This window comes from Podarcis melisellensis (assembly GCF_964234715.1).
Source record: "Podarcis melisellensis genome assembly, chromosome: 9".
In the NCBI taxonomy this organism is placed as follows: domain Eukaryota; kingdom Metazoa; phylum Chordata; class Lepidosauria; order Squamata; family Lacertidae; genus Podarcis; species Podarcis melisellensis.
In genome coordinates this window covers 39,473,620-39,485,676 of record NC_138541.1, presented here as the reverse complement: position 1 = coordinate 39,485,676, position 12,057 = coordinate 39,473,620, and the positions used below count along the sequence as shown (strand labels likewise).

Here is a 12,057-nt window from a genome sequence, read left to right as displayed (position 1 = left end):
ATTTCTTTGTGATAAAACTGCTAAGGATATAACAGATGCTGTTACGCTGAAATATTTTGTCCAATCAAGTTTTTAGATCATCAAAATGAGTATTCTTTAATTTCCAGATTCTCCACATGCTGTCCTCTAGTCTTTCTGTTCATACAGAACTATGCATCTTCAATACTAGTCTGCTACAGAACAGCAGCAGCAGCAGGAGGAGGAGGATTGTAGGAATCTGGACCCCTTTGCCAGGATTGAGTGGATACTTGGTCAGTTGCCCAGTCGCTAGCATCAGGTCTGCTACTACATTAATACTGCATATCATGGTTTAACCTGAAGCTTTACTGCAATGCAAACTAGTAAACTACAGTATTGCCTTTGACTTATAAGGTATCAAGAAGATGATGGCATTAGTCTAAGTGAAAGTACAGTGGTACCTCGGGTTACAAACGCTTCAGGTTACAGACTCCGCTAACCCAGAAATAGTACCTCAGGTTAAGAACTTTGCTTCAGGATGAAAACAGAAATCGCGCAGTGGCAGCGCAGCGGCAGCAGCAGGAGGCCCCATTCGCTAAAGTAGTGTTTCAGGTTAAGAACAGTTTCAGGTTAAGAACGGACCTCCGGAACGAATTAAGTTCTTAACCTGAGATACCACTGTATTATTCAATGGCAGAAACATGGGTGTGGGAATATCTATGGCTGTGCTGGGGGGCGGGGGGGCGGGGGAGGCCATATGGTCCCCGGTTGGGAAGCACTGCTTAGACTGCACACTTACTCATGCAGGTAAGTCACATTGAACATAATGGTAGTACCTACTTCCAAGAAAGTTCAGTGTCACTATGCAGGAAATGCAACAATCATTCTTAAACTACCATGTAGCACAGGGGTCAACAGCGTTTTTTGAGGCTAGGCCGGTCCAGTGCCCGGCAGACCTCTCGGTAGGCGAGAGCATGTGCACCGGTGTGTGCCCGTGTGTGCACTCAAGCTATTTTCAGTGCTCTTCCATGAGGAGCGCCCGTACGCATGTGCACACGCTATTTCCAGCACACTTCCAGGACAGAGGAGCGCCCGTGCACACACGCTATTTCTGGGGCTCTTCCAACCTGGAAGTCGATCCCTGCGGTGAGGGGGGGAAAGCATGGAATCCCCACGCCAATCCACAGAATGGCTGTGGGCCAGTTCCAGGAAGCTCATGGGCCGGAATTGGCCCATGGGCCTTAGGCTGCCGACCTCTGATGTAGCACCACAGAAATCTTGGACAGAGGATGAACAATGAAAATACAATACTGCTATATGGAACAATTGTTTGGAAAAGGTGGCCTTCAGATCTAACAAACAATAATTGGGTCAAAATCCTATGAAAGATCTTGTTCCGAATCTTAAAGGGGTTTTGCTTCCAGCCCTGGTGCTGTCATGTTATTAACAAAGATCACTAGTAATACAAGCTCTGGGGGACTCACAAACAAAATCCATTTCTTCATCCAGAATGTCAATACTAAAATTTAAAAGAAGCTTTCCCTTTTCCTAGGTTAACTTTCTCATACTTATATGCACTTCTCATAATCCTGAAACATGCCTATCAAATTATAAATCAAAACTATTATCAATGGTCAGCCAAACACCACCAATTATTAAGGGAGAAGGGAACAGATCTTTCATATGTTTAATTTAGAAACATGTTCCTTTGAAGTGTTTATTATTAAAGCAGTGAGCTGTTTAAGCAGCGGCTACCAGTTCAGAGCTTAACTGGGAAAGAAGAGGTGCACAGATATTTGCATTTGGCAAATATTTTCCATTATTATAAAATTGCATCAGTAATGTGGGTTTTCTGGGAAATTCTCCAGTGCAAATTGGAGTAATTTGCAGAGAGTAATTTGCATTAGGAAAAAAAATAGAGTTTTTTTTGATGCCCTAGAGAGTGATCTTATCTTGCATGCTTATTTTACTTGTAGTTAATAAAGATAAAAACTTTGGAACTGTCAAGCTTGCCTAACACTGTATATGTAACATGCATCTATTCACTGTTGCCAATAAAGATATGAAGTGGGATATTTTCTGTGGAAAATACATATCAGTGGTGGGTGGGCAGAGGAAAAAGGCAGTGGAGCAACAAACATAAAATTTGTACAGCAGGTGAGTTTCTACATCTGCCCCTTTCTATCCTTCATCCAAACAATCAGGAGAAACTATCAGATTTCAAGGTTGCATTCCAGTCATGCAAAAATGGGGCGTGGACCCATTAAAGGGTGTTTTGTCTGGTGAGTGTTTTGAGGACCTGACAGAGAAGTCTGGAGGGCCACATTTGGTCCCTGGGTCTGAGGTTCTACATCTCTGAGCTAGCAAGGTAAAAACCAGAGTTTCTGAAAGTGATTTGGTGCAATCAGTTGGTGGCACTCAAACATTTCAGTAGCTGCTCTATAGCTGGGCTGTATCGTTTGTGTACATCAGATGTCCTTTCATCACTCAACCCAGTTCCCATAAATTCCCAGTGCTGATAGGAGCCCGATGCTGTAGGCAGGCTTCTAATTCAACAGGTTTAACTACATAAGCAATTCAAGTTTCCCTGTATACTATACTGCAAATGTGCTACATCTTATCTCCAAGACTCAAACTTTTGTCAGATTTTATGTCTGTCCCCCCACCCCTGCTCCCTACAGAAAGGCTGTTATGCCCAACACAGAGGAAGCTATTATTATGCATTTCATTCTGTCTGCTGGTGGCTGTTCTGCTTGATTATAATTGCTAAATTGATTGAAAACAAATAGTGTCCATGGAAAAGACTGGACACACCAAGTGTGGGAAAAGAGAGACTCCACTGTGTATCATTGCTTGGCGTGTCTAAGGACCAGCAATTGTTAACCACAACAATAAAACCTTTCAGCAAATATTTTGCAAAATGTCATCTGGAGTTTCTGGTACCATCCACGTGCCGTTTGTGCTCTTTATCAATTTCTCCTCAGCTGAGATTTTATTACTGCAGTGTTTGTTTGGTGGAAGCAGGCAAGCCAACAACACCAGAATGTGTTTGCATATATGCTTTGCACACACGGTAACAAAAATGGAAAACACGCTTCAAATGCTCCCTTGAAAACGCAAATAAACTGAAATAACTAAGGGCGGTTTGAAAAATCATGCTTGGGTTTTTCCCCATTTTACATCCCACCTTTCTTTTGAAGAGATAAAGATAGTGCACATAGCTCTCCCTCCCTCACCATATTATCCTCACAAAAATACTGTGAGGTAGGTCAGTCTGAAATATGGTGACCCAATGAGCTTCATGGTTGAATGGGGATTTGAACCCTGGTCTCTCCCAGGAGGTCAAACTTTAGACGTTGCAAAGGTTTAAACTCTCCTTCCTATCCAAATCAGGTCCCTCTCCATGGCTTTAGGAAAACCAGGATGATCTAAGCAGGAATGTCCCACATAAAAATCTAGTTTGATGACTTGCACACCTGAATTACAGAGGGTTTTTGGAGGCAAACAGAATGGATATCTGCTTGCCAAGCCAAGAACAAATCATGACTTGCTGAACTTCAGAAGGAAAAAACTACAATCTCAGATTCAGACAAAAAACCAAACAAACCAAGTCTTCAAGGTTTGTGCTGGGCCAGAGTTGACGGGAGAAGTTATCAAAGCAGGAATGATCAGACAGTGTATTCCACGTACGCCCAAATTTTTGTTAGGTAAAATTATAATGCAAAACTCTTGCAATTTTCTGCCTTGCAAATAACACAGAAATTAGTGCTAAACTCCAGGTAGATTCTGCCAGTTTCTCAGAAGTGGCATTTGTGTTATGTGAAAGAGCATGTTAAACGTGGAAATTATCACGTAAAGAAACATTGTGAAAAAGGAATAAAGTGCTGTTTGAACGAAGCCATCATCAACTCCAATAGCAGACTTGAATGGCAGTGCAATTTGCACAATATACCGAGAGAACAAAAGATACCGTACTTAGGTAAAACACCACAAGAATAGCTGTACTTGGTCAAAAGAGGGGGGGAAATGTTTAATTTTATTTGAAACATTGCCTCAATGCAGTTTCTTTCTGTTCACATTTTCAGGGAGAACACAGTTGACATGATGAATTAGAGCAGGCATGTCCAACAGGTAGATTGTGATCTACCGGTAGATCACTGGACGACTGTGGTAGATCATTCCTCCTTCCTAAAAAAAGTTCAACAACTGTGACCTGAACCCTGAAAACAGGGATAGATCACTGCCAGTTTTTAACTCTGAGTAGATCGCAGTCTCTTGGGAGTTAGCCACCCCTGAATTAGAGGCAATTATTTATTTTCCTCCATGCCCAAAATGTCAAGGTCAGCACTAAATGGAACTACCACCAGCATCTCTGTAATTACGCTGTAAATAATTGCTTCTTTTCTCATCAATACTTATTGATTCCTAAGTACTGTGTTTCATGGCTGATAAAGCCCATGTAGTGGTGTTCACAGCTGGCCTTACACAAGGAAGCTATGTTACATGCCTTACCCTGCTGCTTTAAAATGGCCTTTTGATCATCTTGACTTTTATTAATAGACTTTAAAGCATATTTTTTTAAATCTATCTTCAAACCGCAACAGCGGTTATTTACTAAATGGCATTGCCCATCTCAGCAAATAAATAGAATGAGCTAGAAAGTGTAAGATGGCAAATTCTGCTTTAGAAGAAACCATTTTCTGTACCCAAAGGCAGAAAATTTGCTTGCAGTTCTAGAATATGTTACAGAAGGAATCTGTCCATGTGAATCCATATTGGGCATTGTTTCATTTAAGTCCTTAACCAGTTTTAAGCATCACTGGTTAGCTTTTGCTTACTAATTACCTAGTGCCTGGACAGTAACTGATTACTAATTTAAATTTTATCTGTAGGCTAAAGAACTGTCTGAAATCCATGGCCACCTAGGGCTTTCCAGTTTTCACAATTCATTCTGACATAGCATTTTTCATTCCTACTTCTCAGTATAATCTTCTGTGATATATAACTGTTTGGGGTTTTTTTGTTTGTTTGTTTCAAGCTGGTTCAATTGCAGAGGAACAGATACTCCCAGCCCTTTTGCATTGGTAAACAGACCACCACTACTGTGATATTAAAAAACAACAACCAGACCATAGCTCAGTCAGTAGAGCATCTTTGGGTCATGAATTCGAGTGGGTGAAATATTCCTGAATTGCAGGGGGTTGGACTAGATGACCCAAATGGTCCCTTCCAATTCAACAATTCTATGAATCTATGCGCATAATGGAACATACCAAGGAGTGTAGTGAAAGTGCAGCAAACAATCAGATTTTGGGTATCATGAAAGTGCAACAAAGTATTATTTAATTTATTACTGTACTGACTGCCAGGGTGGGACAGGGAGGTGCTTGTGGGATATGCTGTCTCAGGTAAACGTAGGATGAACATTGGTTCAATGAGCCACAGTATTCTCAAGACTGACTGGTAGCAGGTGGGTCAGAGAGAGGGTTTTATCCCGTGCAAAATGTTCCCAGTTCAATTTCTGGTTTTTCCAGGTAGAGATGGAAAAGACTCACACTTGAACCCCTGGAGAATCACTGCCAGTCAGTGTTGACAATACTGACCTAGCTATACCAAACGTCCAACTCAGTAGATGATCACTTCCTGTGTTCCCAACACTGTGTTCCCTTGGACACTGTTGCACACCTTGACTGGAGGGGGCCTGTTTCCTCTCCTGTTTCCTCTCCCCCCCATGTTTTTGGCCAACTCTGAGCTTAACTGATTGATTCAGACGTCATTGTCCAAAAGCTAACAGCTCAACACATGAGACAAAAAGCAAAGCCCTGTCTCAGAGAAGCATTTTAAAAACAGGACCTTTCATGCATTCAACAAAAAATAAATAAAACAGAATCACAGTCCAGATTTTGTAGCACTTTTCACTAAGCTTTTGCCAGGGATGGGCAACCCAGGACCATATCCAGAAGTGAATGGGTGTTTGGATGCCACATACTTGTGGATATCCCCAATACTGGTGACGAGTGCTGCCATCACCTCTCTCTCTCTCTCTCTCTCTCTCTCTCTCTCTCTCACACACACACACACACACACACACACAACCTTCCCACCCACACCCACCTTTCCCCATTTGGCAGGATTGGAAGCAAAAGCCTCCCACAACATTTCTGGTGTTCAAAAGATGGCTGATTAGCAGCATGAGAACAGCTATCCTGTCCCCTGATGATGGCTTATCACAGCTGGGCAAAGGTGGGATGTGGGTGGGGCTCTCCAGACTACAAAGAGCAAGTGAGGAGCGAAGGACCCTATTAGGGTCAATTTGCAGCCAGGACTCTGAGCCTGACATTTGCTTAAATGGAATTAGTGAACTAACAACAGATTGCATCTGGACATGCACAAAGTGCCATTTTTACATATTTAAGTAACCAAAGGAAGTCAGTGAGCTACGCAAAATATGGACCAGATTTTCTTAAGAGAGAACATTGCTTCCATGCAGATTTCCTTTATTTTTGGCTCTTAACCACTAGATGTTAGATACAATATGAAGCATTGTTGAAAAGGCAGCAGAAACCATCACGTATTTGGAATCTTAAATGTCTCAACTTTTAGCCATTTTTCAAAACCACCCCATGCCACAACATTAAAGTCAAATTCATTATGGCTTAATGATAATCCTTTTGATTTAAAAAATGTCGTTATATTTCTAAATGCAAGACTTTAATCCAGCCTGATCCTGGATTAGACATTTTCCACCAGGCACCTTTCCCAGCTGGGAAATCTCCTTCCTTCACCACGCACACATGGTGCCCAATAGCATCATATTCCATTTTATTTTATTTTTTTGTGATGGACATTGCCCTTGAAACCACTTGTCTCAGCAGTTGGTTTGTTAACAAAGCACCCTGGGGGAAGCTGAAACCCGTCAGTTGTCACCAAATAAAATCATTTTCACAGATAGTGAAACAGGGTGTGGCTATTTCAGGAAAAAGGAGAAAGCAGAGCATTTCCAAACTGCATTTAGCTTGTTGGGATGCCAAGCTATATTTTTATACAGAACACAGCTTTCCAGGTTACACAGAAACAAATGCACAGCATTCCAATTTCACTGCAGTAAAACAGGGGATGCATGTGTGCTTTTGCCTGGAACAGCAGAACAGGCTCAATTTCAGTGATACAGAACATTGAATCCATCCTCTCCTTTTCCATGCAGTTTCTCTTCTCCATTTCTGTACTTGTAATAAACCTGGTTGCCAAGACATTAGGATTCAGTAAACTATAGTTAGTGCTAAGCAGTCCAACCCATGGTTTTAAGTGTGTTCGCAAACCATGGTTTGGAAGTTAACAGTAACCACAGTTGCCTATACAGTAATTGTCTATTTCTGAGGTTACATAAAACTATGATTGTTACAACTTGGAAAAAGGAGATGGGAAGGTAGCATGCAAACCATTTCCCAAGCTTCCAAGCCACTTAAAGGAACACCCAAATTGAGACATAAGCAGCCTTTTAGTCTCTTCACGCTTCCCTCCTATAACAAGCATGTGAAAGAATTGCAGTAATAAAATTGCTACATAGATAGAAATGGGATACCGTGACTGAATCTCTAGTAAATAACACATCCTGGAAATAAACAAACGAGACATGACAACTCAGACAGACTGGAAACGGCAGGCATTTCACATGCAATTATCTGATTTGAGTATGCATAATACCAGTTGCACCTTTTTTTTCTTATGCAAGTTTTATTTATAGCAGAATGAGAGTTGGCAAATTGTACTCCAAAAGCCCACATTTCTGCAGTCTTATATATTAAAAGGAAAAAGTGAGATAACTTGATTAGGTATGAAATGAATATTTTAAAGAATGGGAAAAGAATGTTTGTCAGAAAAAAATCTAAACCTTCAGCATTGAGAAAACCCTGAAGCTTAAAAATTTTCAGTATTTTATGCTTCAAAGGCAATAAAAGATCATCTTTCTACATTACAAAAGGCTATTTTTTTTAAAAAAAAAAGAAGAAGAAGAAAGGTGTTGCTCAGCATTTTGCTGGTATTGCTGTTTTCCTTTCTAGCAGGTTTAACACACCCTGCTCCAGCTATTCCAAACAGATACCTGCAAAATTTCTCAGCTACAGGTTTGGGTTTATTTCTAAAAAATTAACCAGGGATGCCAGAGTAACAAAAAAACAAACCTTTGTTTTGAGGAATAAGTAGTTCCTTACATCTCTCTAGATGAAACACTTTAAAGCAAGCATGGTAAAAAAAATAAATGCTTGAGATTCTGATTTTACCTCTCACAGAAAACCTGCAGTCACTAGCAGCTGCAAAACAGGACTTCCCTAGCCACCAATCTTTCTCTCCCTACTTCCTTTAACCATTCAATGTAAAGTCACTTCATTCCTACAAAGAAACATTCCTGCCCGATTTGGTCTTTGGCTTTCATCTTGTTGCTCTTTCAACTAGAACACTGCAGTAAAAACAAAACCCAACCCCCCCCCCCGAAACCCCTACCCTTAATTGGCAACCTGAAAGCAGCAAACAAGCCAAGCCAAGAATACTTACATTTGCAATTGTTTGCGAATACTTGTGCAGTGATCCACCGATTAGTAATTACAAAGAAGAGAAAGAGCCTTTTGAACCGTCTCTCAAGCCCAGGAGCAGCGAAAAACAGAGGCTGCTCTCTGAAAGCCACTCATTCTCTTACATGCTCTGCGTGCACAACCCAGCTGCCAGATTTAATAACCATGTCAGGCTGTTTTCCCCATAAAGAGGAAAAGAGGTGACAGCAGAAGATGAAACAGGCTGCATGTTAATCCGCAGTTATGCCAGCACTAAGACTTCCATGAATGCCACAGTATAACCCTCCCCGCCTCCTTCTTAACTATAGCTATAAAACGGTGCTATGCTTTTTTTAATGAAAGGGTTATCATAGTCATATCTCTTGGAATCGTTATTTCACACCCTGTTATTTTAAGACACATTAACACCCTGCATTCACCAGGGCCAAAAAACACACACAAATGCACCTCGTATTTCTTAGCCCATTAATTTAAATGGAACTAGGATCGCTGAGCAAAAGAATAATCCGGAGAACGGTCTTCCCCTCACCCCCTTCCTCTGTTTTCCAGCTCTTTAAGGAAAAGGAAGTAAAAAGAAAAAGAGTTTTCATTTACCAGTGAAATGTTCCCATGCAAAGTGACTCTGCAAAGGCTGGACCTGAAAGGCTGAAGTGCCCGGATTCAGTGTCCGCGGGGTGAGTGGCATTTCCAAATCAGGACCACCTCCATATAGGCCCAAGGTCTTGTGATCAAGAGATGTGCATTACAGGATGCAGGGGGCGGGAAAGCTCCCCACCCAAGATCCTTGCAAGGGAGAGAGGTGAGGGAGGAAGGAGGAGGAGGAGGGAGGAAGCGCACCGTTGCATCTGCTACAGCGCCTGTATGCTGCAGAGGTCACGTGATCCTTCTCATTCCTCTTCCCTTCCCTCCGAGGCACCTGTCTCAGCAGGGAGCAGTTTCTGTGGAAACTGCAGACAGCTAGGTTTCCCCTCAGAGAAACTGTTGCCATGGAAACCTTACATAATGTATATGGCCCAGATTATGAGTGGCCTCCAAAATGGATGTGACATTTACATCCGAATAGTATTTTAAAAACACACACAGAGAGAGAAAGAGAGAAAAAACTGACCTTGCTCTGGCAGACTGGCTGAATAAATTTAATTTCGGTCTTTAAACACTGGCAGAAATCCACATTGGAAGAGATTTTCAAAATGACACTATCAGTATAATGAGCCTGCCTGATACTTTGCTCAGAATGAGGGTTTAGGAGCAATACTTGCCAGTCAGATTTTATTAATGAAGGAATTTTTTTCCCCATCCACCCCCCCCCCTTGCTTCTATAAAGGAAATCAATTTCATTCTCTGGTTACATATTCCATTGCAAAACCATTCATAAACGCTGGGAGCTTTACACCCAAGTGTTGTATTACTGTCCGCACAGCTACTTTGCGAGATGCCTTCTCCCCTTAACAAATTCTGAAAGTTAATAACTACTCCACCCCACTGGCTGATGGGACCTGTAGTCCAAAAGGCATCAGGTTGGCGGGGTGGGATGGGGAGAATGCCTTGAAAAGCATATTGTTGAGAAACAGTTCAGAAAATGACAACCGTAAAGATCAAGGGGATGGAGCAATTCCCATATGAGTAAAGGCTACATTTGGGGCTTCGTATATTTTTGGGAGAGCCACTGGGGGCTACCTCTGCCTTAGCTCAGGGGTAAAGCACCTGACTTGGATACAGAAGGTACAAGGTTCAATCCCCAGCATCTCCAGATAGCACTTGGAGAGACCCCTGCCATGAAACCCTGAGGAGCTGCTGCCAGCCAGTATGGACAATATTGTGCTAGATGGACCCAATGGTCTGATTCAGTCAGCATAAGGCAGCTCCCTATGTTAAGCTCACCTGTCCGTGGGCCCTGGCTGGGTTTATGTGATTGCAACGGCAGCACTCTAGTCTGAGCAGTGCTAGGTGGCTTTGTCTAGCCACCCTTTGAATTTCCCACAATGCCCCTGAACAATGTTATTTTACAGATACATAAAGTGGTACCTCGGGTTACATACGCTTCAGGTTACAGACTCCGCTAACCCAGAAATAGTGCTTCAGGTTAAGAACTTTGCTTCAGGATGAGAACAGAAATTGTGCTTCAGCGGTGTGGCAGCAGCAGGAGGCCCCATTAGCTAAAGTGGTGCCTCAGGTTAAGAACAGTTTCAGGTTAAGAACGGACCTCCAGAACGAATTAAGTACGTAACCAGAGGTACCACTGTACAAGATTCCAGGTGAAGACAAGTCCCTGACAGAAAATAATATACAAAATATAGAGCACGTCAGTAGATTTGAAAATGAAAAAAAACAATCATTTAGCAAACAATGACAACCACACCATAATCTAGGCTTAAGTACAGTGGTACCTCGGGTTAAGAACTTAATTCGTTCTGGAGGTCCATTCTTAACCTAAAATTGTTCTTAACCTGAGGAACCACTTTAGCTAATGGGACCTCCCGCCATCACCACATGATTTCTGTTCTCATCCTGAAGCAAAGTTCTTAACCCGAGGTACTATTTTGGGGTTAGTGGAGTCTGTAACCTGAGGTACCACTGTACACAGATGCACACTCCAATGCGCCTGGCTTAAATTAAGTTCAGTTCTTACCAAGCTAGATGACATACAGCTCGCTCCCATATCTTTTACTCCAGAGGAGACCGGCAGAAGCAAAAGGCAAATGTTGGGGACAGCAAGGATGGCCAGTCTCTTCCACCAGCCTCTTTGAAGTACCAACTGCTGGTGCTGGTCTTATTGCACATTTTCTTTCTTTTAAAAAAATTCCCCCACATGAGCAAAAACAGTTGGGGAAGTGGTTTTGATTGTGGGCAGAGGACCCTGAGGAAGGGTTAAGCAGCCCCTCCCCTGCTGCTATTCCATTGTGATCACAGTCTTCCATGGCTTTTTTGGGGGGGGGTGGGAAATCCACATGAAACTCTTCTGCCTACCTACATGTAAAATTCAATTTGACCCTCCAGGTAGAGCTGCTCCGTATGTGCTCTTTTCGGTAATTTGACACTGAGAAATGAAACTCATAGCTTCATTGAACATTCACAGCCTCTGGGCCATGTGCACATTAGATTTCATGCAACACTCAGAATGTATTAAAAAAAAAGTAGCTAAGCTTTGACTGCCCAAAATCCTGAAGTTAAAAATATTGGCTGTGTTCACATTCCAGTTTCCAGTGGTGGGATTTTAATCCATGTTCACATGACATATCCTGTACTTTGTTATGTATCCTGTACTTCATATGGATTGAATAGACAAATTAGGAATGATTTAAGCACTCCAGAGTGAACATTTTCCTACATAGGATAAAGACTTCCCTGTCCTGATTTGAACAGCTGAGGAGAAAGGGAAGAGCTGCGAAATGCACCAAGAAGCAACAACTTCACTGCACTCTAAGGTAGTAATGTGAACACATCCTAAAATGGTTGCTGGGTCCAGATGCTTGGCAATGCTCAGGATGCTGGCCTAGAAAAAGTACAGTGGTACCTCAGGTTACATACACTT

General features: G+C 42.1%; 1 protein-coding gene across 2 annotated transcripts in view; it reads right to left on the bottom strand.

The window, feature by feature from the left end:
• TRIM2 (tripartite motif containing 2) overlaps positions 1-9,416 on the bottom strand; it is a 56,793-nt gene extending 47,377 nt beyond the window's left edge. The window contains exon 1 of one of the 2 annotated variants that reach the window (XM_081926030.1): positions 9,120-9,416. The gene's annotated coding sequence lies outside the window, so the exon portion shown is untranslated. Of the gene's footprint in view, positions 1-8,508; positions 8,796-9,119 lie in introns of those variants that run through there. The other variant, XM_081926033.1, reaches the window with a different exon arrangement.
• Between the last annotated feature and the right edge of the window lie 2,641 nt (positions 9,417-12,057).